The following is a 24,580-nucleotide window of genomic DNA, read 5'->3' as shown; positions in this document are numbered from 1 at the left end:
TCATTTCGTACTACTTCGGATTCTACTAGCTGGGACTGCATGAATGGGGGAATAAGCAGCGACAATATCCTTCAGAATTCAGAATTTGTTATCGGACTACATTTGTTAAAAGATTTATTCATTCATCTGTACTGCTGCCTAGAGGGGTTTAACTATGCTGCCCCTTAATGATCGGTGATCAGCCTCGATGCGCGTGCTCCTACATTTGGGCCAAGGAGTCTTTGTGTATATTTAAACATTACTTGAGCAGTGCAGTGTTCCGATGCTGCGAAAAGATGAGGCCTGCTATGTAGAGAACATAACTAACTTTGGCTAACTTTGAACCTTTAATGTGCACAGATATATGAAGGGCATTTCCACATTTTGCCTGCATCACAAATATTGCGTCTGCAGCCGAGAATCGAGCCTGCACTCTCGTGCTGGGTAGCAGAATGCCTTCACCGCGGTACGCGCGAGTGCTGGGACCAGTAAAAAAAAAAAAGTGCTTGTGTGAGGTTTTAATGGGTAGTGCAGTGCTCATAAGTTAAGTGATACAAAAATGGTTCATGGAAATGCCGCTGACATTCCTCCTGCCTAGCGTACCTTCTGCACTGTCATAACAATGCTAAAAGACCAGAGTACACCCGAAGTGATAAAATGCTTACGCACCTGTCAACTGGGGTTTTTGGTATTTCATTTGAGACCTGCACTCTGCCTGCCGAAGTCACCGTGTGTTTATGTTCAATAATGTTCTACAATGAAATTCTTCACTGAGCATTCGAAAGTTGTGCAAATTGTGCAGGCGTGTAAATGTTGCCAGCATTTCTTCTGCTTTTCGTACCACCGCCGTTTGTGGCTTCAGAATGTACTGCAGGTGCAATGTACTGGAAGCCACGAGGTCACCTGCCTAGAATAATTACTGTGGTGTCATTCCCTGTCACGTGTAGCATGCCTACTGTTCTCAAAGAGGAAGCAGTCTTCTGCATAGCAAGGCAGGGCTCAAGCCCTTATGAGTAGCCCAAATTATTTTTTTCGCTCATTCACCCCGTGCCCTGAAGACTTTTTGAACCTGGGAATGCCTCAGTGGCTTTAGAGCGCTCGGTGACATAGGATGGGGATTCACTTGTTACTATGGCAGCAGCATTTTGTCAGAGGCAAAATGCAAAAGGCAATGCGTTTTGCAATGGCAGTGCTTAACAAAAAACACCTTGGGTGATCTATAATAATTCAGAGCTCTGCACAGCGGCATGTCTCACAGCACACGTGTCACTTCAAGACGTCAAACTACACCGTTTCGCATTTACTATTGCATTGTGGCCTGATTAGCCATTCCACGTAACAAACAAATCTGGTATTGCAACTGGCCATGGGGAAGAGGTGGTTATGTTCGTTCACAGCATCAGCAAAAAATGAATTTAATCACAGCTTGGCAGGTTACTGCCATGCAACCAGTGTAACAAACAGCGCAGCAGTACTGGCAGTACTGAAAGCGAGGCACACTCCTTAGTTGCGTCCACCATTCTGCACCTGGTTAGCCCTTGTCATTGCCGTCGGCACTTGTACTGGTTTGGAAGTAAATAATGGAAGAGCACACAACTAAGTGACTTGAAACACAGAGCAAGAGCACAGTGGGGATTGTAGCCACGGCTGCAAGAGAGACCACATGCATTAAAAGGTATCAGAGGCTTTGCTTGGCTCGATTCTGGCATGGGCAGGTGAAGTATTGCATTTTAAATCACGTCTGTGTATCTGCTGCTTCTGTATTTTTGCACGCCATGTCATTCAGTGCGAAACGTCCCAAGCCCAAAAAGTGACCACTGCCAAGCTTCTGAAAAAAATTGGGCATCTTGGAAATTGTGCGAAAGGTCTTTCCTCAGAGCATTTTATTTGAGAAAATTTTTTTTAATAGTTGCGCTCTGAAGTTTCCGTGAAGGAGCAAAAGTTGGTCTTAGAAAAAAATCTTTCAATCATGTGTGAAACAAGGTGCGGTGACAGATATTATTTTAGACTTTTTCACTTGCATTGTTTCTTTTTGTGTGACTTTATGAATGGAACACTGTAATGTAAGGAAGACAAAGTACACAGAGCACCGTGGCATCACCATCACCATCTCATGTCTGCGGCATCCATCTCCCGTGCTGAAGCCACTGAAGTTCTGCCCTGCGGCTGGTGATTTTACCCTGCTGCATCCGAAGTACTCACAGTGTTAGATGTCAGAGTAATTCATTAAATCCTCTTTTCAATACGAATATATTTCTCATTTTTTGAGGCTCACCAAAGTTGCGAAAAATGTGACGTCCTAGGAATTTCTTTGCTTTCCCGCTTCCCCCTGCCACTTCTAAGTGATGTCAAGAACGTGACGCCTAGTGTATACCTTTTCAACATGTAAAAACAGGGATGGTCTCCACTGTTCTTGAATGCTCTTCGAAGCTGCTTTTGCAAATCCTTCGTGCCACGCTGGATTAATATCCTTAAGAATATGCTCAGACTTCATTACAGTGACATTACTACTGATGTTCATAGTTGCAATAGTATAAAAAAATGAGTATGACTACTAAAACAATTTCGTGGAAACACCTGAATCTGTAATTTTTGCAGAATTGCTGGAAAAACAGGGGGCCTTATCTGTGGTAACCCAGTGGCAACTTAGAATTTTTAATGCAAGGAGTATGAGAAGAAGCCTAGATTTTATGATTCTTAGCTATACGAGGAACGTTCAGCCAGTTTATGCTGACTGCTGTGATATTACTGAAAACCAGTGTACTGCTATTTAATTGAATGATAAAATACATATATGGGGAGGTGGGTGACAGGTGAAGTTGGGGAGTCCTTTTAGCTGTCTCAGTAACAGCTGCATCAACATGGTGAGTGGTCTGACTTTGATGGCCCACCCCTAAACATCTATTTCTAGTGAAGACCATCGCGGCACAGAAAGGAAAGACCTGCAAAGCATGTGCCCATTCTGAAATGAAGTTCCAAAAACCATGAAAAAAAATCATGAGCAGTGGAAGCTGGAAAGGTATTGCCCATGATAGCAAAGCTGCTATAGTGTGACACAACTAAGGAAACAGCTGCTTTTGGCCTTATAAGTACCCCCCCTCTCTCCCATTGCAGCCTGTGACATAGACCAATTCTTATGATAATAATCTCCTTGTATTTGCTAGCATGGCAGTGCAGGGTGTGGACGATATAAGGGGACTCACCACTATACCTTATGTGGATTAATCGCAGTGTCATGAAAATTGGTCAGCACCATTGACTGAAGAGACTTCTTTGAGGGAAACAGCCCGTTTTGTTTATAACACTGTGGTTTTACTTTCATTGCTATTGCTTACTTTGTAGCACCATTGTTTGATTTAGTTCTGCCTTGCTCAGGACCCAGGTGAAGTGCTACTAAGATATTCCAGAGGCCGTTTAGTGTGATAAGGGGAAAACACAGGTCCGTGTGTTTGATCGGTGACGCCACTCTCAATTTTGGTGTGGACCTCATTGGTAACTGTATGCTTCTTTATTTCTGCCATTGAAACTGTCAGTACCGGGTCTTGTGATGACAACAGTGTGATGCGAAGTGCAGGGCGGAGGTATCTATGTCATGTGCGCTCGCTGCCACTTTGTTACAATGTGAAGCTGCCTATACTATACTGTTTAGAGGAAAGACTCCATTTCAGCTAATACAACATGTCGCTAAAAGAAAAAATTTGAAAAATAATGCATTTATTTAATCAGTGAAATAATTAAACTGAAATGTGTGTGAAGCAAGCTACCACCTTTTTATGAAGTTTGAACCCTCTCAAGTATACTTCTGTTTGAGTGCACTGTTCAGTGAGTCGCTGTGGCTGCTCAGCAGAGCTTTGCACCAAGTGCGCTTCACTAGTGATGCTTGGCAGGGGTATTATTTGCTATTGAGGCTCTCTGTTAACCAGTTTGTGTGGCCCTACCATAGTGGCTAAATAGTTGGGACACATGGCTGCTGAGCCCGAGGGCATGGGCTCAATCCCAGCCATGATACCCATGTTTCGATGGAGGTCAAATGCAAGATGTGCCTGTACTGTGTGATATCGTTGTATGCTGAAGAACCTCACATTGTCTACATTGATCTGGAGCCCACTGCTATCACATTCTCCCATATCCTGTGTTACTCTGAAATATACTACTATATACCAAGGAATTCGTTTGGGGTGGAAGGAATATATAGGGAACCCAAGCTGGAGTTTGCTGCGCGACGCCAGCGCTCTGTTTCTGGTGGAGCGGAGAGGAACTACAAAACCTATGCATAGCCGTGGCCATGCAGCACACGGCTGTCTGCGGAGTCTGCGCGGGAGCGCGTGCCACGAACCGGTTGCGCGTGCACGCGGAGCAGGAGAAGGAGAAGGAGAAGGATGGGGGCAGGGGCGCAAAGCCAACGCTCTCTGCCAGTGGGATTTCCTTTTTTCGGTTCCCTGGCTGACAAAGAGGCTGGCTGGAAACGTGTTTCTTTATCGGTGCTTTCAAAAGTGGGAAATTATGATTAATTGATTGCCGTGAACATTATTTGCAAAGAGCGCTTGTTGGCAGGCTCAGACATAAAAAAAAATACATGAACACAAATTGTTACTCGAAGTCGAAAAGCAAGCAACGGGTATTTTGAAGGACTTGAGGCGTGTGCTGTTAAGCTGTGGGAGAGTTAAGAAGATCGCACCATGAAAATAGCTTTCAAAATTATACATTTTTTTCTTTAAAGCACATCGTAATTTAGCCATATTGCACCTTCTTAGAAATCGGCTATGACGAGAATTGGGCAAGGAGAAAAAATTACTAGAGTTCAACGCTGCTATGATGTCTAGAAGGGGGCAGTGTGAGGGGCAGGAGCCGGCGAGGCGCACAGGGGAGCGATGAAAGCTATAGATGGCGCTACTTGCAGCTGGTGTGCAGCCGTCGCGGCGGTTAGGGGGGCGGCACAGGGCACCAGGCACGCGTGTCGCGTGAATTTTGCGTCGCGTTTGAATTTTTATTTTGATGCGATGCCAACATGACGAAATGTTTGCAGATCGGAGATGAAAAGATGCATTGTTTTCTCCATCAGTGCACGCAACTGGAGCTTAGCGACACAATTTAGGAAAAGCAAGCTTTAATAGAACACATATCAGAATATTAACTCTGTGCGCGTTTAGTTTTCACTAAAAGCTTGATAGCACAAGTGAACATGGACAACGAACATGGACAATTCGGAACTCTGTCTGGGAGCTTTGGAGTTGGGCTGCAGCCGCTGCAAATATAATGAGTGGCCACAGAAAAAAAAAAAAAAAAAAAAAAAGACGTACTAGCAGATTAGTTCTCAGCGCGCTCCGACACGCTAACAAGTAGACAAACGTAAAACAGTCAGGACGACGAACATAGCGCTGTCTGTTCTTCAGGCTGCATGCGCCAGCAACATGCCGTTTATGGCTACGTTACTTGGAAGCTGTAGCTCATAAATAATAGGTGCCCTTGTGGATGTTCTCGCAGATCTCACATCATGCACTAAATATTTTCCATCACTGCTTTTGCTGGACAAATCCACAAGACCAAAGCAAACAAATCATTTGCACAAAATGTCCACAAGAGCATAAATGACGTTTATTTTATTAATACAATATACAAATGCAGACGTCAGAGCGACCGAACAATGAATTAATGGCTCTGCTTCGAATTCACTCTGTTTATAACTTCAAATGTTTCTGGCGCTCATCTTGAAGAGCCTTGTCCTTTATTCAAAGAGTAAAAAATAATGAATCCATAGTTAGCACCACAATTTGGAAAAATTTTGCAGTAACCTATTTACGATGAACATCGCCCATATCCCACTTGGTGGAGTTTGTTAGACTGCTGAGAAACTGCGCGAAATCATGCACACTGAAAGCATAAAACGTTTTCTTCTTTTAACAAAAAATGTGAATGCGTTCCCTACTAACGCCGGCCAGCATAGTTCTATGCTACAGCCAGGAACAAACCTGGACGGGGATTTGTGGGAAAAATTTATTTCGTCGTTGCCCCGCTGGTTTGTCTTCTGATATTTTTTTTTCCCCTCTGAATGGAGCGTGCATGTCCCCTCGTGACTCCACAAATTTCTTCATAATTGCCTGACCAAACACACACCCACACACAAAATTCCATGAGCTAGCATCCGTCAAACTTTTGTCCCTGGTTTTAAAATAAGCCTCCCCTATCAAATTGTTACGTGCACAGCGATCTTAACTGCATTCAGCTGCTGCTCGGGTGACTTTGAGGCCAGAATTACAATTCTGGAAAGAAATTGTACTGCTAAACTTCTGTGTCACACATCCTGCCATGTAAAAGATGAGCTGGCTGTCCCTTGTTTCACCCACATTATTGTGGCCTGAACTGAGGCACAGCTGAATAAGAGAGCCAGCATCACAATGCTCCCAGCATATGTCCTGAAATATAAACATGTCCAGCATATTAAAATATTATTTTCAGCTGTTGATCAGCAAAGGCATAGCTTAACAATTAAGTTTGACTTGAATATTCTTCTATTTCTGTGGACGCTCGCCTAATTTGTGTGCGTGTGTGTGCGCGCAAAGGATGTGCGAGCAGGCTGGCCGACGGTGACGGCGCAGTTTCAAACGAGTGATAATTTGCAATTCTCCTCGGCAAAGTACAGCTGGGGCAGTATGCACGCTTGCTTCCTTCTTTTTTAGTACGAGTGGAGTATGGGCTGCGATGGCCTGAGTAGCAGCGGCGAGGGCGCGAAGGATTTGACTGTTTGTGTGCACGTGTGTAACATCTTGTATAATTTCACAGCTTAATTCCAAACGTCAATGTTTACGCGCCATTTAGAAGATTAGCTCAGTCTTGACAGTTTCTTTTCCTCCACTACAAAACTGCATATGTGTGGGCGCCCGTGTGAAAATCTCATGCACAGGTACTCAATGCGCAGCCCCGCATACGGTCAGTAAGTACCCTTGGACGTCTTCATTACAATGAGGAAAGCGTACGCACAATCCCTGCGGTGCGCTGCAAAGCAACAAACTCACGACCCAGAGTCCCTGCGTCGCTTTGATTAACCAGTCACCCCGCCAAACCACCAGAAGAAAATGAATGAAAGCAAAGTTTGCGAACTCACGGAATCGGCACTCCCCGCGCATCGCGCCATTTGATTGAGCAGCGCCAGCAGCGCGCCTCTCTCGAGGGAAAAAAAAAAGAGAAATCTCTACCCAGGACCAGCAAAAATATTCTTCCTCCTTTCCCTCCAATCAGCAGGGTCCTTGAAGGAAAAAGGTGCCTCGACGTTACCCTGATGTACAAAATAAGGGCACCCAGAAAAGAGATCAGAATCAGAAAAAGCTACAGGAAGAGATCAGGCTGGCCAGGAATGAGCACCAATGCTGAGCTGCTTTTCTCAAAAGGCGTCAAGTCTATAAACATTTGGCAGACATTGAGAGTGGACAAGGCCTTCTGAAGAATGGCCAGGAAAAGCTCGCAGCGGCACTGTCCAAGCTGGAGTCATCAAGGCAAGAGAATAAATAGTGCCTTAAAGTTGCAGTTTTAAGAAGTGGCAGTTTTGAATTTCTACAGAGTTCTATGTTAAGACAGCTAGCTACCTTCTTTCCAAGGCTGCAGTGTTTATAGCGTAGCTGCATATCTCGTTATGCCTTCCCTCTGAATAAAAACGGCTTTGTTTTTAGCAAAACCTCCTGTTTGCTTAATTTGGGGTTTTTTAAGGAAAGAACCGCACATTAGACTGTATTTGAGCTTGAAACTTGTTTTTGCATGGCTATTGTCATTATAAACACCTGAGCAATTGGGTTCCAGAAATAAAACAAGCCTTCTTTATTTAGGCGTCTCGAGATTTGAAATTTTGCTACGCAACATTTTTTTTTTTTTTCTGCTACAAAAGCTTAAATATTTGCTAGAAAATGCCTTTTTTCCTGCTACAAAACTTGAAATGTCTGCCACAAACTGCAATTTCTTCTGCTACAAAAGCTGCTACAAGAAGCCAGGTACTAGTTCCACCACTGAGCATGGAGCAGACTACAACATGCTTTTGAATGCAGTGGGGAGCAGACGACGCGGCCGCGCTGTGCGGAGGTTTTGCCGGGGTCTCCATGGAGGACGCTGACGCACAGAGCCACGCAGTGCCCCTGGCCCACAATTTCTCCTGTGTGCAGGGGGGGTTGCGGCCTGCACTATTACTACCTGAATGAGCTTACTTTAGGTGTTGTTGATTGATCAGTTGCAAACTGCTGGAGTGCAGTGGTTGAGCACAGCAGCACAAGTAAAAAATTCCTTGTGACCATCAAAGGCGGGAATTTCAGCATTGGGTGCATGAAGCTGGTTAAGGCTACCTCTAAAATGCACATCATTGAAAAGCTGTTACAGACACAGTAAGCTAAACAAGTTGGCATCGAACTGAATTTTCACTCAGATATTCGAATGCCACTGCTTTTGTTCACCGGTCTACTTGCTGGTTTTAATTGAACAGTGACACAAGGGATCTGGTAAGAGGTCCTTGTAAAACTACAGTGTTACAAATGGAACATGGAAAGCAAGCAGGAAATATTCAATGGAGGCCAGAACATACAATTTGCTTTTTATCTGATGCAGTTTGGTTCACGATGTCATTTGTGGTATTGTGTTCATTTTACAGTATGAATCATCTTGTCAGGAAGGCTTTCAGTTGGCCTTTGAGGCACATGCCTCAGGGTTTGCTGGCCATCAATATATGAGCTCATGGGGACGCTCACAAAGATGGCTTTAAAGTCCATTACCTGCGTAGTGCGGCAGGCCATCTAATGCCAATCTACCCTCCTTGCCAGTGCAGGTCAAGGTAGTTCAGTGATGACCTCTGGTCTTTATTTGCCTGCTATGTTCAGTATGCTGGTCAGAGGATTAAAGGGATACTAAAGAGAAAAATGAAGTGGGCTTGCATCGATAGAATGCCAGTTCCTGATTACAAACAAACCACTTTTACTGAAAACAGCTGTTATAGGGTAGTAAAGAGGAAGAACAGAAATACAGGTATCGCCGCCACAGCCGAAACGGCTGAGACTCGCAACTAGAAATCACGTGACGTGCAAGGAATCCCGAAGGCTGACAAATGTGAATTACGTTGCCCATTTGAATGCGGTAATAGGTTTTGTCTCAAGCATGATAACATGCTTTTACCACACATAAACGACACCGCTAGCATGCTTTTATTTTTCTAGATCTGTTTTGCGAGCCATAGAAGCCTACCGGTGGCTATGAAAGATAACAGACATACCGCGATCAGGCACCTATGACATTTACCGTGCTAAATAACAGACAATTTAAGCTTATTTTCAGTCAAAATTCGTCTCCCCATGATATACACCGGATATGCATTGTCTAAACTAGGAAATATTTTTAGCCAAAATTTGTCCCTGTGGACCCACCCAGGCGTCTCTCCAGAAAATTTTTAGAGGTGGACATGCATTTGAAAACGGGAGGTGGGGGGGGGGGGGGAGCGGAAGTATAAACCAAGTAATGACAGCACAGCAGATGTCTTGAGAGAGAAAAGGATGAAATGCGACAGCACAGACGGCTACAGAGTCTTCTTCTTTTTTTTTTTTTTTTTTTTCAGACCCATATCCAATATGTGACATGACTCCAAATCTTTTTGGCTTTGTTAATGCATCAACGCCTCGCTAGCATTAGAATGCACAAGGTATACCTCGGCGTTGCCCGAATGCGGGATGTTTATTGCCACCACACCCTGGTGAGAAATCAAATGCTTTGAAAGCATATATGCAGCAGGCAAGTAGGTGCTGTACTAGCGTTAATATGGCACGAAAAGGAAAATGCAGCTTTCCAGAAACATAAACAATAAGGAAATCGAGTAGAAGAAAAAAAGAGGTAGCCCCACTGCCACTTTCTTCTTTTACTTGATACAGCAAAATCTCGTTAATTCAGCCTCCAGGAAAACGTTCGAATCATCTCAAACTTCAAATTATCGAATGGCTTTAAAAGGTGGCGAAGACCGTGTGCATCACAGCAGTTTTATGTAATGAACACCTAGAATATTGTTTTTTCTACATTTTCAGATGAATGCTAAGCGACAGCGATGATTTTTCGTAGTTTCCTCAAGTGCTTTGTTTTGTACACACTGTCAGGAGTGTAGAAGAATTGCTGCAAAATTGCAAGGGCCACATTGTGTTTTGAAGATGCTTCACTGCACACACTGTGACCCATGTGATGAAGCATTTGTAAATCGCAGCTATTCAGTTTACTTGAAGATCGGAGGAAGCATGCGGATGCAAGAGAGACAAAATATGGTTACGTGTTAGAACAGCGTGATGTTATCTTCAAAGGCCAAAGGGAAGTCAAAGGCCAGTGACGCTTGCTGCAGTGTTGAAAACAGCGTGACTGGCCGCATCACAATCACATCAGGTAGTTCCCGAAGACAGCAAACTTGAAGCCCAAGATGTAGGCAGGGTCGGGTGAGTGGTTGGGAAAGTGGGCAGTCAGCCTGGGAGGTGGTGGCAAAATCACTGCCACCCACCATAGAGAGAACTATGCACCGGGAAGGACTATAGTCCAGAAATTACAGTATATATTAGCTGGCTTCATGTTTGCACAGTCACATGCATTACCAGTCTATTTTGGCATTCTTTAATTAAACCTCAAGTTTTATATTTATATTTATTTATACAACATTCCCCTGAAGGCCCTCAGTTCAATGATATTACATGGGGGGGGGTGGGGGAATACAGGCATGTAATCAAAAATAAACAAATAAACCACAATTACAAGAAACAGTAAAACAGATAGAAGCATATGAATGTTTGCAAAAATACATAACACCAAATTAAACATCGAAGTTTAAAAGGGGAAAAAAAAAAAAACGAACAGAGCGGCAGAACGTTGATATAGGTTATACAATGTCTCACAAGTAACTGCATGAAAATAAAACGAGAATTATCATTAACAGAAATACAAGACAGAAACCTGATGCACTGGTAAGTTAACAGTGAACACACAAAGTTTAAGCAGAGGTAGTAGCAGTCAATAGATTATAAAATTTATCTGAATCAGTGGTGGTAGCAACATGTGAAGGCAGAGCGTTCCAGACATTTGTCATACGGGGTATGAATGAATGTGCATAGTTAGATGTATGACATGACAAGCGCTTAACTTTAAATGGATGGTCGCGGCGGCCAAAAATGGAAGAAAGCGAAGAAAAAAAGTGATAATACAGTTTATGAAAAACTGATAAACTTGCAAGCTTACGACGGAGGCATAGATCCTGAAGATCGGCGCATTTCTTAAAAGGCTAGTATGACGTGAATAATCAGGGAAGACAAAACGAACTGCGCGATTCTGCAATGAATCGATGTTACTTATTAAGTATGCTTGATGAGGGTTCCGAATAACCAAAGCATATTCAATGTTAGGTCGAATAAGAGTGGTGTAACCATGTAATCGAAGGTGGGAGAGGGCATGCTTTAAGTTATGTTTTAACAGACCTAAAGACTGATTAGCGGATGCTAGAACAAGGTTAATATGGTAGTTCAATGTTAGATCTGAAACAAGGTGAAGACCGTGATATTTATACGTGGTTACCAACTCCGCTGGAGTGTTAGTAAAACACAAATTTTGTTTTAGAAAGGTTAAGTTTCATAAGCCAAGTGGAACACCACACTGTTATGGTGTCGAGGTCTGATTGAAGGGCTAGGCGATCGTCGTTAGTATACATTTTGCGATAAAACAGAATTTTGCGATAAATCACACAGTTCGAGAAGAGACTGAGTTAGGTAAATTATTAATAAATATCAACAAAAGCAAGGGGCCAAGCACGCTTCCTTGTGGAACGCCGGAATGAACTTGGCTGAGGGACAAATTATGGTTATTGACAGTGGTACACTGAGACCTGGAACAGAGAAAATCTATAAGCCATGCAATAACAAAGAGGTGAATATTGAGAAGTGTTAATTTGGCTAACAACCGGTTGTGAGGTAGCCTATCAAATGCTTTGGAAAGATCAAGAAATATCAAGTCAACTTGAATACTAGCAGCAACAGATGAAGATCATGGATGAAACCAGCAAGTTGCATTTCACACGGGTACCCTTTGCGAAAGCCATGTTGATATTTAAAGATGATGTTGTGTTGCTCTAAAAAGTTAAATACCTGTGAATGAATCACGTGTTCAGTGAGTTTACAAATCGTGCTAGTTAATGAAATTGGTCGATAATCTAGTGCTAACTAACGATCACCAGACTTGAAAATGGGCACAACCTTGGCAAGGCGCCAGTCATGTGGAACCAAACTAAATGAAAGGGACTGCGAAAAAATAGCGGACAAGATGCTATGGATACCTTCAGATGAATTCTTGAATATTTTGTTATTGAAACCAAGGTGATCAAATGCCGATGTCGTTTTAAGTCTGTTTAGTAAAGATAGGATTCCAGTTTCACTAATAATTATTTCGGACATTGAGGAAATAGAATTATTCGTGGTAGGAGGGGCTAAATAAACCTCTTCACGGGTAAACACTGACGTGAATGCGTCATTGAGAGCTTGTGCGCATTCGGCTGTGGGAACAATGCCTCCCTCGGCATTGGTTAGAGATATGTCAGGATGGCTCGAAGGGTTAATTGTCTGCCAGAACTTACAAGGGTTATTCTTTAACATTGACGGTAAATCATGGGTGAAGAAATGATGACGAGCAGATTTAAGCGCAGTCTGATATTTTTTATTGCATACACTGTAGCGTTGCCAGGAAGAGGAGAGCTTATTTTTGCCGGCCTGTCTGTAAAGACTCTTCTTATTGTTCATGCGATGTAGGTGGCTATTAAACCAAGGCGCGGTGTTAGTGCAAGGTATAGTGATAACAGGTATGAATAGGTCAATAAGCACAGCAAGTTTGTCTTTGAAAAAGTTCCAGTTTTTTTTTCAACTGAACGTGTTGCAAAATCCAGAAGTGATCAGCAAAAACTGACAACTCAGCGTTTATTTCCCCGAAGTTAGCTCGATTGTAGCATCTGATTTTCTTCTTGCGAGCTGTTTTTATATAGGGTGTGAAATTAAGCTTACCAGTAATTATGGAATGATCCGAAAGGCCTTCTAAGAGCACGGTATTAGAACAAAGGTAAGGATTATTTGTGAAGACAAGATCCAGAACATTTGCAGAGGCGGCAGGACAATGCGTGGGCTCAGAAATAAGTTGCTGCAATGAGAAGTTTGGTTTGGTTTGTGAGGCTTAACATTCCAAAGCAACTCAGGCTATGAGAGATGCCATAGTGGAGGACTCCGGAAATTTAGATCATCTGGGGTTCTTTAACGTTCACTGACATCGCACAGCACACGGGCACCTTGCTTTTGGCCTCCATCGAAAAGCGGCCGCCGAGGCCGGGATTCGATCCCGCGTCCTTGGGAACAGTAGTCGAGCGCCGTAACCACTGCGCCACCCAGGCGGGGTGCTGCAATGAGAAGTCAAGGCAAGACTGGAAGAAAGCCTGTGCTTCAGGATTATTAGTTGGTGCAAATAAAGAGAACCAGTTAATTGCCGGTAAGTTGAAATCACCTAGAAACAGGAAGCTTGAATTCGGAAACCGTGCTGCAAGTTCGCTTAAGATTCGACCAAATTCACTTCAGAATAAAGTGTTCATATCAGGAGGCCGGTAGATTACACCAACAATATGAGAAGGGACACATTTCAAACGAACCCACACTGACTCCAGGCACGTCACGACTTCAATAAGCACAGTGGTGATCTCTTTCTTAATGGCTAGATGTAGATCACCACACCTACAGCCCACGCGGTCACAACCAAAAATGTTAAATTCAGAATCGCAGACGAGAAGGACATTTTCAGGAATCATGTCATTTAGCCAAGTCTCGGTAAGCGCGATCATCGACGAACAGTACGAATTGATGAGAGAAGAAAGAGCCACATTTTTAGAAAGAAGACTTCTTCAGAAAGAAGAATGCCTTCAGTACACTCTTCCATCTCTTCTAAATAGGTATATCCACATTAACCTCGATTTGTCTTCTTTTCCACGTCATGAACTACATAATTTGTTTTCGAATAACATGGTTTAAGTTTCATTATGTATACATATTGCTGTTTCGTGTATTCTCTGGTGTTTCCTTGATGAGCTTGCTTTTAAAACTGTATAAACTCTTGTGTTGCCTCCCTGCCAATAATTAGGATTGTAGACTCGTCAAGCTGCCCAAGGGCAGCTTTTTTCTACGATTCCTCCATCTGTATTTTTAGATGGGAAATAAACTTTGACTTTATGTTGGTGTAAAAGAAATTAGTACCTAATGTAGTGCAGAAGCGTGTCAGTGACTTTGAGGGTGGTTTAACTGAAAATGTTTGAGGAGTAGAAGGTCTGTGTCACTCTTGGGACACGTGCACAGCGCGATTGGCTTTGATATCCCAGAAATAAGACATGCTATTTATATACAGTTTATCAAAAACCAAACTCACTTTGTCACCTTCAGATTCTACTGATTTTGCATACTTGAGTAGGTGGCGGCTTTTGTTCCGAAAAATTTGTGCACATGAAATACTGAAGTTCGTATCCTTGAGCTTATAGCCCCTGCTCATAACAGATTCAACTTCTTTTTCGTTGAACAACTTAGCAATAATAGGCCAGATTTTGTAATCTGAAAAGCTGCCTATGTGGTGCGCTCGGGATAATGAAGACACTGTAAAACCACGTCTTTCAGAACAAACTTAATTAACAAGTCGCTCGGAGTCTTCCCAAGTTTCAGACTTATCATCATCAGGAATGCCATAAAAGACAACGTTGGACTGGCGGGAACGGTTTTCCAGATCGTCAATTTTAACTTGAATACCCCGCCGGGGTGGCGCAGTGGTTACGGCGCACGACTACTGTTCCCAAGGACGCGGGATCGAATCCCGGCCTCGGCGGCAGCTTTTCGATGGAGGCGAAAAGCAAGGCGCCCGTGTGCTGTGCGATGTCAGTGCACGTTAAAGAACCCCAGGTGGTCGAAATTACCGGAGTCCTCTACTACGGCGTCTCTCATAGCCTGAGTTGCTTTGGGACGTTAAACCCCACAAACCAACCAAACCAACCAATTTTAACTTGAATGTTAGACACATCATGAGCGAAGCTCGTGGATGCTTCAGATGTATGTATTGTCCGATGTTTAAGTTCGAGTTCTTCCACACGTTTAGCTAAAGACAATATCATTATGAAGGTCTGAACTTGTCTGGTTTTTAAGCTCAAGATCATGCGCACGTTTGGTTACAGACTGCATTTCCTTTTGCAAGTCAGTATGAATGGTGAGGATCTTATTAACACTTTCAAGGATGTTCTTGTGGCTTGTTTCAAGCTTTTGAACAACGTCATAAACTAGCTCAAGTTTTTCCTCCTAAACCTTCGTCATGGGACCGGGGTTCGTTTCAATATCCCCACCCAGAACCAGAAAGCGCCATATATACACAGCAACTGAGCGAAAACGGTTCAGGATTTGGGGGGAACAAAATAGTGTTTGGAACATCCCTAAAGCTTGGTTCACAAGCGGGAAAAGCTCTTGATCATAAGTAATGGCAGTCACAAGACATGCACTAGCATGCAAGGCAAATGGAAAAAAAGAAGGAATAGCAGTCAAACATAAATTGATAATACTGTAGAGGATCGTGAAATAGCTTGATGTAATGGTAATTCTATATTGAAAAAATAGAAATGATAGAACATGAACATATCTAATAAGAGAATAATTATTCATTAGCATCCACCTGAGTGTAGCTGATATAGATAAGCTAAAATACATTTCACCTTCGCTAATTACACGCTTTTTGCAACAATGTACCAACTTCCGATAGGCTGGCATTGCACTGCTCACTAGGCATTACTAGAACCTTGCTTTGCATCAAAGCCGCAGTGGACAGAGCTTTGAAACAGCTGCTGCCTGTCATAAGATGCCTTAGCTTCTTGCCATTGCACTCAGTGACATCATTAAATGCGCACAGAAAAGGGTGCTCACCGAGGCTAAGAGAAGTAAAAATGCTGATTGATATTGAATGATCCATCTTCCTTTCACTGCAATTTTTTATTGAGCTGGAGTAGTACCAGAGAAAGTGGCAATTGAAAATGACTCCTGAATTTTCCCTCTTAAATTTTACACCAGAGCGTGTCACAGTAAACATGAAAAAAAAAAAGGTTTAAGGCAGGAACCATGCTCGGCCTGCAAACACGTCATCGAGCAGTTTTTTTTTTTTTTTTTTACTTCCGATTGGAGTGCTTTCTCCACTCGCTCGGCCTGCTTGTCTAATGCTGCTGAGGGTTCTCAGACATGGATGCTGAGCTGAAACAGCGGACGCGCAAGACACGGTGAATGACTCCAGAGCCACTGACAGAAAGATGCAGCAGTGATGAATTGCATGCATGAAGACATTGACCTCGCTCGCACCTGAAGGAGGTGTTCATGTAGCACACGAGCAGACGACTTTTACGGTTACTGGAAGTGTGCATGTGACGTGACCGTGGTGTCTGCAACGCATGACATCAGAGTTAAGACAATACAAGTTCACCACCATGTGCCACCATATATGCTCATTAAATAAAAAAGAAAATGCTGTTTAAAAATTAACACTAAATCTGACTTTGCTATAAAAAATTATACTTTGGGTGAATAGTCTCAAGCATTCATTGTACATTTTGGGCGCATTTATAAGTGGTTTGTGCTGCCTTTTCGTGGTCCTCTTAGGCTAAGCTACACTTGGTTTCCGTGATACTTTCAGCTACAAAGGAAGCATTACGAAGCATGCCAGGAGTGTGCTGCATCTTGTAATTGAGGCTCCTCACCTTATGATAGTAAAGTTCGGGTTTATGGGGTTTAACGTCCCAAACCAAATCAGGCCATGAGAGACGCTGTAGTGGAGGGGTTCCGAAATTTTGACCACCTGGGCTTCTTTAACATACATGACATCGCACAGCATAGGGTGCCTTGCTTTTTGCCTCCATTGTAAAGCAGCTGTTATGTGACATGGATAATGAGTACAAGGGACAGAAGGACGCCCCTGTGTTTCCGCTCTTGCATGGTTTTGTAATCTTAGCTCGGCCAGCAGCTGCTGAAGGCTGCATAGCTGACACTTCTACACACAAAGTGTTATTCAAGAGAACCATTAGAAGCGCACTCGCATGGGCGCAGTGCGCCTTTTGATATGCCAACTACTCAAGTGATCGTGTTCAATATATGCAAGCAATGCTGCACTGCTTTTGCATGAGATTTTAAGAGGATGTTGTAGTTGTTCAATATTGGCAATAATATGACTCATTTGATCTGGATGCATGTTATTGCTTAGAAGTTGCACTATACTTTAGGCACCACAAGGCATTGTTCAGTCCTTTGGTGAGAATTGAAAAATAAATTTAACATGAGTATAGTTCTATCTTCTTCCACAGCAGTCATGCAATACTGATCTCACGGGGTGCTGCTAGCACTCCAATTCTGTAGAAGCTTCACTACATTGTGATGCTACTGCATTGCCATGTGCTCACTCATTGACAGTCATTCACTGATGATGCATAATAGTGTAAATTCCCCACAAATCTGCAACAGTCTGCCAATGGTTGTGGTGCTGTGACTGCAACTATGCACAGTAGGTTCATGCTGCATACTCATAGCACCATTTCTTGGTGAGGTTTTGTCTAAAGCAGCCTGCACATTTGAAAAGTACTCCAGTTGACTGACTTGTAGTGTGCTGTTCAATTGTTTACATCATGTCAATGAAGCTTACTTTGCTAGTGATGCCAAAAGATATCAGTTGTGATATACACATGTATATTTCCTGTTTTATTTTTCTTTTATTCCAGTTTCCAAGTGATTGGGATGCTGACCATCTGAAAGCATGGTGGGAGCTGCACTGAACAGCACTGAAGAAAACAAAAACAGGTGTAGATAATGGGTGTTTCATTGGTGTGTAGAATAAACAAATACTGCTGCCCTGCTCTGGAGAGGCAGAAGTCTGGCATGCTTTCTGTGCTGTTTTGTGTTAAATGCTCTTGACCCCTATGAGCACCTCGGGAAGGGTGTGCAAAAGAGCTATAGCATATTTCAGCCATGAAAACAAGATCTTATTCTGGCTGTAGTGGAATTGTTAACTGTTTTGCTCACCTTAAACAAATGCTAAGGGCATTCAGGTTATTTATTATTGCTCATTTCATTGAAAGATGAATAGCTTTAGCACAGAGTTACTGGAATCGATAACCACAACATTGCAGAACTGTCTGCAGAAACAAACCTTTTCATAACCACAGTTCACGCATGTATGGCTGGGGTTGATGGCACAGTTCTGAACAAGGATTGTCTCATTTTTCCTGAAGCTTCGAATTTCTTCAAAACTTGTCATGTGGTGTGAGATGCATCAAGAAGCGCTTTACCATTCTGTCTTCTTAGACAGAATGGTAAAGCGCTTCTTGATGCATCTCAAAACTGCCTGCCTGCCAAAACAAGAGTTTTGGCAGGCAAATATCATAAATATAATAAATAGGTGGTTTGGCAACATGTCATCATAATACTGCTTCAACAAGAGCTCATTTGCTTGCACATTGGAAACATGTGGCAATTAAACAGTGTGTGGTTGGCAGCGTTTTTAACTATGTGCCACTCATTTGATGACCACTTGCAGAATTTTTTTGAGAGGCATTTTGGTTGGAGGTATTTTTCTTTTTCTATATGGAGACACGAAGGGAGCAGCTGTCAACATACTTGTAGGGCCATGCATGTATCGCACCCGCCGTGGTAGTGCAATGGTTAGAGCGCTTGACTTCTGTCCTCAAATCTGCGGGATCAAATCCTGGCCGTGGCGGCAAAAAGCAAGGCTCCCATGTGCTGTGCGATGTCGGTACACATTAAAAAACCCCAGTTAAAAATTTCCGGAGCCCTTCACTATGGCGTCTCTTGCCTGAGTTCCTTTGGGATGCTAAACCCCACAAACCAAACCAAACCATGCCTTGCATTAACACCACTGATGAGTTCTCTGCCTGCACCAAACAAGGGTGTGTGAGGATTATTTGGCAATGCAAGCCTAATGACAGGAGCAAGTCAAGAACCAGATGTATTTTTTTTTCTTTTGGATGCAACTAGGAAATATATCAGGGTCATGAATATTGTGGACATAAAAAAAATGCAAGCAACTGGCTGCTACTTGACAGAGAAAATGTTTGTTGGATGAAAATCTTTCTTTCAGATTACCTGTACCTTTACACTCTAGGGAGTGACTAGGTGGATGTGCAGTTGGTAGCAGCCTTTTGCTTTAGAGAAAACAGTTTTCATGTAGCGGATAAATGTAACTCTGGAATGTTTTTGCTGAGTTTGTTTGCCTAATTTTCTACTCCTTGAAATTTTGAGCAGCTGTTACCTTAGCTCAGTTGGTAGAGCACCAGATGCAAAATTTTCAGGTTGTAAGTTCAGGTCCCTCTGGCAGCATGCGGTGTTTTTTTTCTGCACAGCTTTCTAAACAATCATATCCGTGATTGCATTATCATTTTATATTTATCAACAAAAACCCTTATGTTTTCCTTGATGTCAGTTGTTGCTGGCTCCCTTTGTGTATAGTCACGCCAATCAGCCACTTTGGCTGGCTTGACAGGCATCAGACGTACCTTCCAGGGAAGAAAAAAAAAAGGATTGGGGACAAAAACAGCTCAGAAACAGACCTGGCGACACAACACAAGCGTGGACTAGCAGCTGAGGTTTATTGGTGGACAGAAGAAACTTGCAGTCACAAAAAAAAAAAATCACAAGTCAGTCTACTATCAATCAGATAAGAATAATGCAAAGGAACTTTTTGACATGGAATAAGCTTATGTGATACGCCCGTAATATGGAAATCTGTCACCAAAAAAAAAAGGTAAAACTGGTATGTCAGAGTCTGGGCTTCAATGGGGGTGAAAGGGAAGGAAACAGCCGGATAGCCAGGAAATCACGGTTGAAAGGGGTCTTTGAGCAAGGCAAATTGCTTCTTGTGCAGTGTGTGTGGGTGGCTTACACATTCTTTACCAATCTTACGAATGCGCAAGGCCTCGGACAGCTCCCGTGACTGTTTTTCTTTGTATCTCTTAATAATTTTGCACTTATCTAAGGTTGGATGGCAGTTGCAGCATAAAGCATAGTGCATGCCACATTGGTCCCAGTTCCAGTCCGGAGGTCGTTTTTGTGCTCGAACAAATGGACATTACTGCAATGGCCAGTCTAGCCCACCTAGCACCTACCACATGAGAGGGGGATCTTGTAGATTTCTCCAGTCTTGTATGCAACGAAGAGATCCTTGTGCTTTTGACAGTACTCTCCTATTCTTTGGCAGTTGACCTTGCGGCAATGCTCTGCACGTCTGTTTGGCCCGAAAATACCTAGTGCACTCCTGCGTGAAAATTTATGAATATATGGGACCCCTGCTGTGTTCACCTCAATGCAGTCATTGTTTCTGCACTACTTTCATCCCCAATCTTCAATGCACGAAATATCCCGGCATTATGCTCTCTTGGAAAAAAAATGCAAAGACAAGAAAAGTGACAGCCATGAGACAAAAGCAGCTCTTCATGGCCACTCCGGTAGGATTCAGTGCTGGTTGAATTGTTGAGCAGTGTTACTGCGGTGCTGTTGAGTTCGAAATTTAACGGAGGCAGCTGATACCATGTTGACTTTTAGTCATCATCATACTCCCTAGACAGCAGAAATATTGCGTATTTCACGAAGTAGTGCATTTCAGTGGTGTGAACATACCTGCCAACTCTTCAGATTTGTCCAGAAGTCTTCCGTGGTGGTCATTTCTTGTAGGCAGCAACAAATTTCATGGTGGCTGCACACCGGTGCAGCCACTGTAGATGTAGAAACAAGAAGCATCGCTTTTGTTCTCTACTAATAGCCATCAGTGAGGTTGACACTGAACGGTTGTTACTGTGACTTTGCCCTGCTTGAGTTTGTGTGCATGAGATGTCCAGATTAGGGCTCACTGAACATTGAATGAAATGCCCTCCCCCCCCTTCGTTAAGGGAAAAATATCTTCCATTTGTTATCTGGCCAGGTTGGTAGGTATTACTCTGCGTGAAATCGGAGCTTCCTGTGCCTGAAGCCTTGAGAGTTGTACATTAGGTTGTTTCTCAGTATAAGGGCACGCAATGAAATTCTAGCCACAGCCGACTCGCTTTGTCTGATGTCAACACTCTCAGAGAACATTCTCAGAGAACTCAAAGTGGGCGCAACTCAAGCCTCACTGCAGTGCCTGACTGGTGAAGACTTGGCTACTGACTAGGATACCTGGGTTCAGACCTGACTGAGATGGCCTTATTTCAGTGGACAGGCAAAACATAAAAGCATCTGTGTGCTCTGTGATGTCAGTGGACGTTAGATCCCCAGGTGGTCAAAGTTATTCGTATAGCCCTCCACTACGACACCTCTGTCTTTTACTCCAGCCTTTCTTTACCTCCCCTTACTGTGCATTCCAGATGTCAGCCATCTTCAGCTGCTTCATGGTTCTTTAAAAGTCTCAGTTGTTTTGAAAATTTTAATGGGCTGCTTGGCAAAGAGTGAGCTGTAGCTCACTGAAGTATCTCTACATGCAAGAGGACCTGTGTACTTTCCTGAGCTAATGAAGCTAAGATTCATTTCTTCTGCTAGCTGGTCATCAGAAAGATGTTCACCATCGACTCTAATACCTGTTACAGAATGACTTGCACGTCTTCTGTTCACCAGGTTATAACTAGCCACCTCCCATAGTCTTTTATGGTCATCACGAGCATGAAGAATTTGTCTGAAAGTACTCAGCTTTTCTTGTCTTCAGGCTTGAATTCAGTTTTTAACTGTGCCAGACGGTGCAGGTTCCGAGATTTCAGACAAGGATGAAACTTTTTTTTTTTCTCATTCGTTTATAAGATTCCACAGCATTCCAAGGTTTCTGCATTCTTTTTCACTTTCATTTATGCTAACTCAAGGAAAAAGCTGCATGATAGCGCTGTAAGAGTTTGTTGAGAAATATTGTAGGCGGTTGTGGCATCTTGCTCCTTATATACCTCATCCCAACTTTCTTGATTAGGCTACAGGAACATAGGCTTTGGTTGCTAACTGTGTGGTGCCAAGTCGTTTCATTTTTACATCTGTCTGTACTGGTTAGAGGTGGCCTCTGGCATATTATTGGAAGGTGGTCACTGAAGTTGCATTATATGGTACCCATAGTATTGTATTGGGTTTAGTGGCGCATAAGCGGCTCAGGCTTTCATGCACCAGGCACAAGGTCGTATCTTGAGTTTAGTGGAGTATATGTATTCATTCTACAGTTTCTTTAAAACATTTGCTTCCTTTAGAAAGCTAAAAACGTATGACAGATCAGCAAGACCATTTTCACCTAAAATCAGTGCTGGATGGAACGGAAGGGGCTCATTGTAAAATCTAGTAAAATGCTTTTTTCTTTGTGTTTCAAGTCTTGTGCATGAAAATAAAACATGGTTTATGGTGAGTTCCTCTCCGCATTCTTGACACAATGGTTTGTTTTCTTTTCTCAACAAAAAAATTATGCGTCAAATGTGTATGGCCAATGCGGAGTCGGCATAAAATCACTTCTATGAAACATTTTTGATGATGACATGATTTCCATTCCCTCAAAATCGGCTTCAGCAACTGCAGTTTGTTATTTATCTCGCTACACCATGACGACTGCCATTTCTCCTTTAGTTTACAGTGCACTAGCACCATGCAGTCTCTGTATGGAATATTTATGTTCTTGATCTGTTTGTCATGGGCTTGAGCAGCTCAAATGTCTGCTCTCTCATCGCGTCCAATGCCGACATGACTCGGGACCCAACAAAATGTTATGTTATGTCCTTGAGCAGAGGCTGCTGATATATTATGTATGATGTCTCCAAGTAGTGGAGCAACTGTGTTTTTGTGGTGAAGGGCTGTTAAAACACTTAGAGAGTGTGTAAATAATACTGTTTGTGATGTGCCCATTGGCTATTTTTCTTACTGCCATAGCAAGTGCATAACACTCAGCGGTAAAAATGCTCGTATACTGAGGTAGTCTTACTATTTTTTCCCATTTTCCTTGCACTACTGCACTTCCAACATGCTTGATTGTCTTGGAGCCATCTGTATAAAACTGTGTGGAGTTTGAGTACTTTTCTTCAAGAGCTAAGAATTCTTGCAAACTATGTTCATATGTGGTGTTTTCTGTTTACAAAACTGAGTCAATGTGAAATCACAAACAATGGTAGTGGATCGTGCCTTGATTCAATATCAGGGAGAGAATTTAGTATTTGCAGCTCTTGGCATTTATCCTCGAACCGGAGTAGCAAGGGTCTGGTTAAGTGCGGTCTATTGTTTAACAACATTCTGGAACTGCACTTTGTAACAAGAGGGTAGCATATATGTTTTGGTAATGAGCGTATTTTGAGGAGATATGAAAATGTAAGCATGGTTCTTCTATATTCGAGGGAGGGCTCATTTGTTTCAACATAGAGACTGTTTATGGTATAGTAGTATTGCCATAATCGATGTTTGTAGCACTAATGTCAAGATGTGCAGTATCAATGGTCGCCCTTGTTGGGATTTTAGCAACATTGGTACAAGCGTACAGGTGGACAAGGTCATGTAAATCATTTTCATGCAAACTGTCGAACCATAAATGATTTTGTGATAGCTCTGACCACACAAGGAATGAAAATGTTTTCTTGGGTATGTATTTCTGTGAACCTAGAACTGGCAGTCCCATCACTTGAAAAACAAAATAATTAGGCGGCACAGGTCAGGGAGAACTACGATGCAAGGTAGATCAGAAGGGGGTTCGATGCTGGCAGGTGTTTCTTGGAAGGAAACAGACGTTCCGAAGGGACCTGATGACATCTGCAGCCTCATCCCTGCATGCATGAATTTTTCCATGAGAGCTCCACACGAACTTTCATCTCACTGCCTTCTTTCAGTCAACGGTAGTACATTGGGGCTTTTTGTTCGAACCTGTTGAATGTTCATTTATGAACACAGGGTGATTTTCACCACCGAAGTTGAGATTTTAGTTATCAGTCGCTTTTTCTGAAATTTGCAGAACCTTGTTACGTTCCCTGCATTGCACAAAACAAACATGGTTGGATGTAGAAAGCGGGGCCATACATCAATGTCTGAGTGAGCTGTCGGTTGATCTAGATAAGACCCAATCGTTTTGACCTCGTTTCAAGATTGTTAGCTCTTTGTCTTGTTTGAGATCTTGTATCCATTCATTCAACCGGAAGTTTTCTGCTGTTAGCTCACCACTTTCGTGTGTCAGCGCCTGGTCTTTCTTTCGCAGTGGCTTCGTATTACTTTTTTATTACATTAAAGCTGTTTGCTTTGCATTTAAGCCGCTCGAAATTTTTCACACACTGTTTCAACATTCTAAGGTCAGCCCTCATTTTGTGCTTCAAATCTTCAAGCGCACTTTGCTGGTCATCTTTCACATCTTTGGGTATTGCTACCAGAGTGGTGTGAAGCTCAGATTAGAACCAACTTTAAAACTCTTCCCGGTACCGAGAAGTTCGATAGAGCAGTTCAATGCCCAATGCTGCGTTCAGAAGCGGTGCACACTTTTGGATCGCACAATATACAACCAAGTCTCACTTGTTAAAGGAAAATGCTTGAACAAGTTTCTGATAGGTGCTGCC

The 24,580-nt window shown here is 42.8% G+C and overlaps 1 protein-coding gene across 1 annotated transcript in view; it reads left to right on the top strand.

Annotated features, from left to right (window-relative positions):
- LOC146200752 (cytochrome b-c1 complex subunit 6, mitochondrial-like) overlaps positions 1-17,925 on the top strand; it is a 31,901-nt gene extending 13,976 nt beyond the window's left edge. The window contains exon 3 of the mRNA XM_084595593.1: positions 17,768-17,925. The gene's annotated coding sequence lies outside the window, so the exon portion shown is untranslated. The remainder of the gene's footprint in view (positions 1-17,767) is intronic.
- The last annotated feature ends 6,655 nt before the right edge of the window (positions 17,926-24,580 follow it).

Source organism: Amblyomma maculatum, chromosome 2 (assembly GCF_055883805.1).
Source record: "Amblyomma maculatum isolate TAMU_Amacu chromosome 2, ASM5588380v1, whole genome shotgun sequence".
Lineage (NCBI taxonomy): Eukaryota > Metazoa > Arthropoda > Arachnida > Ixodida > Ixodidae > Amblyomma > Amblyomma maculatum.
Note: the sequence above shows the minus strand (reverse complement) of the source record. Positions and strands in the feature narration are given on the sequence as shown.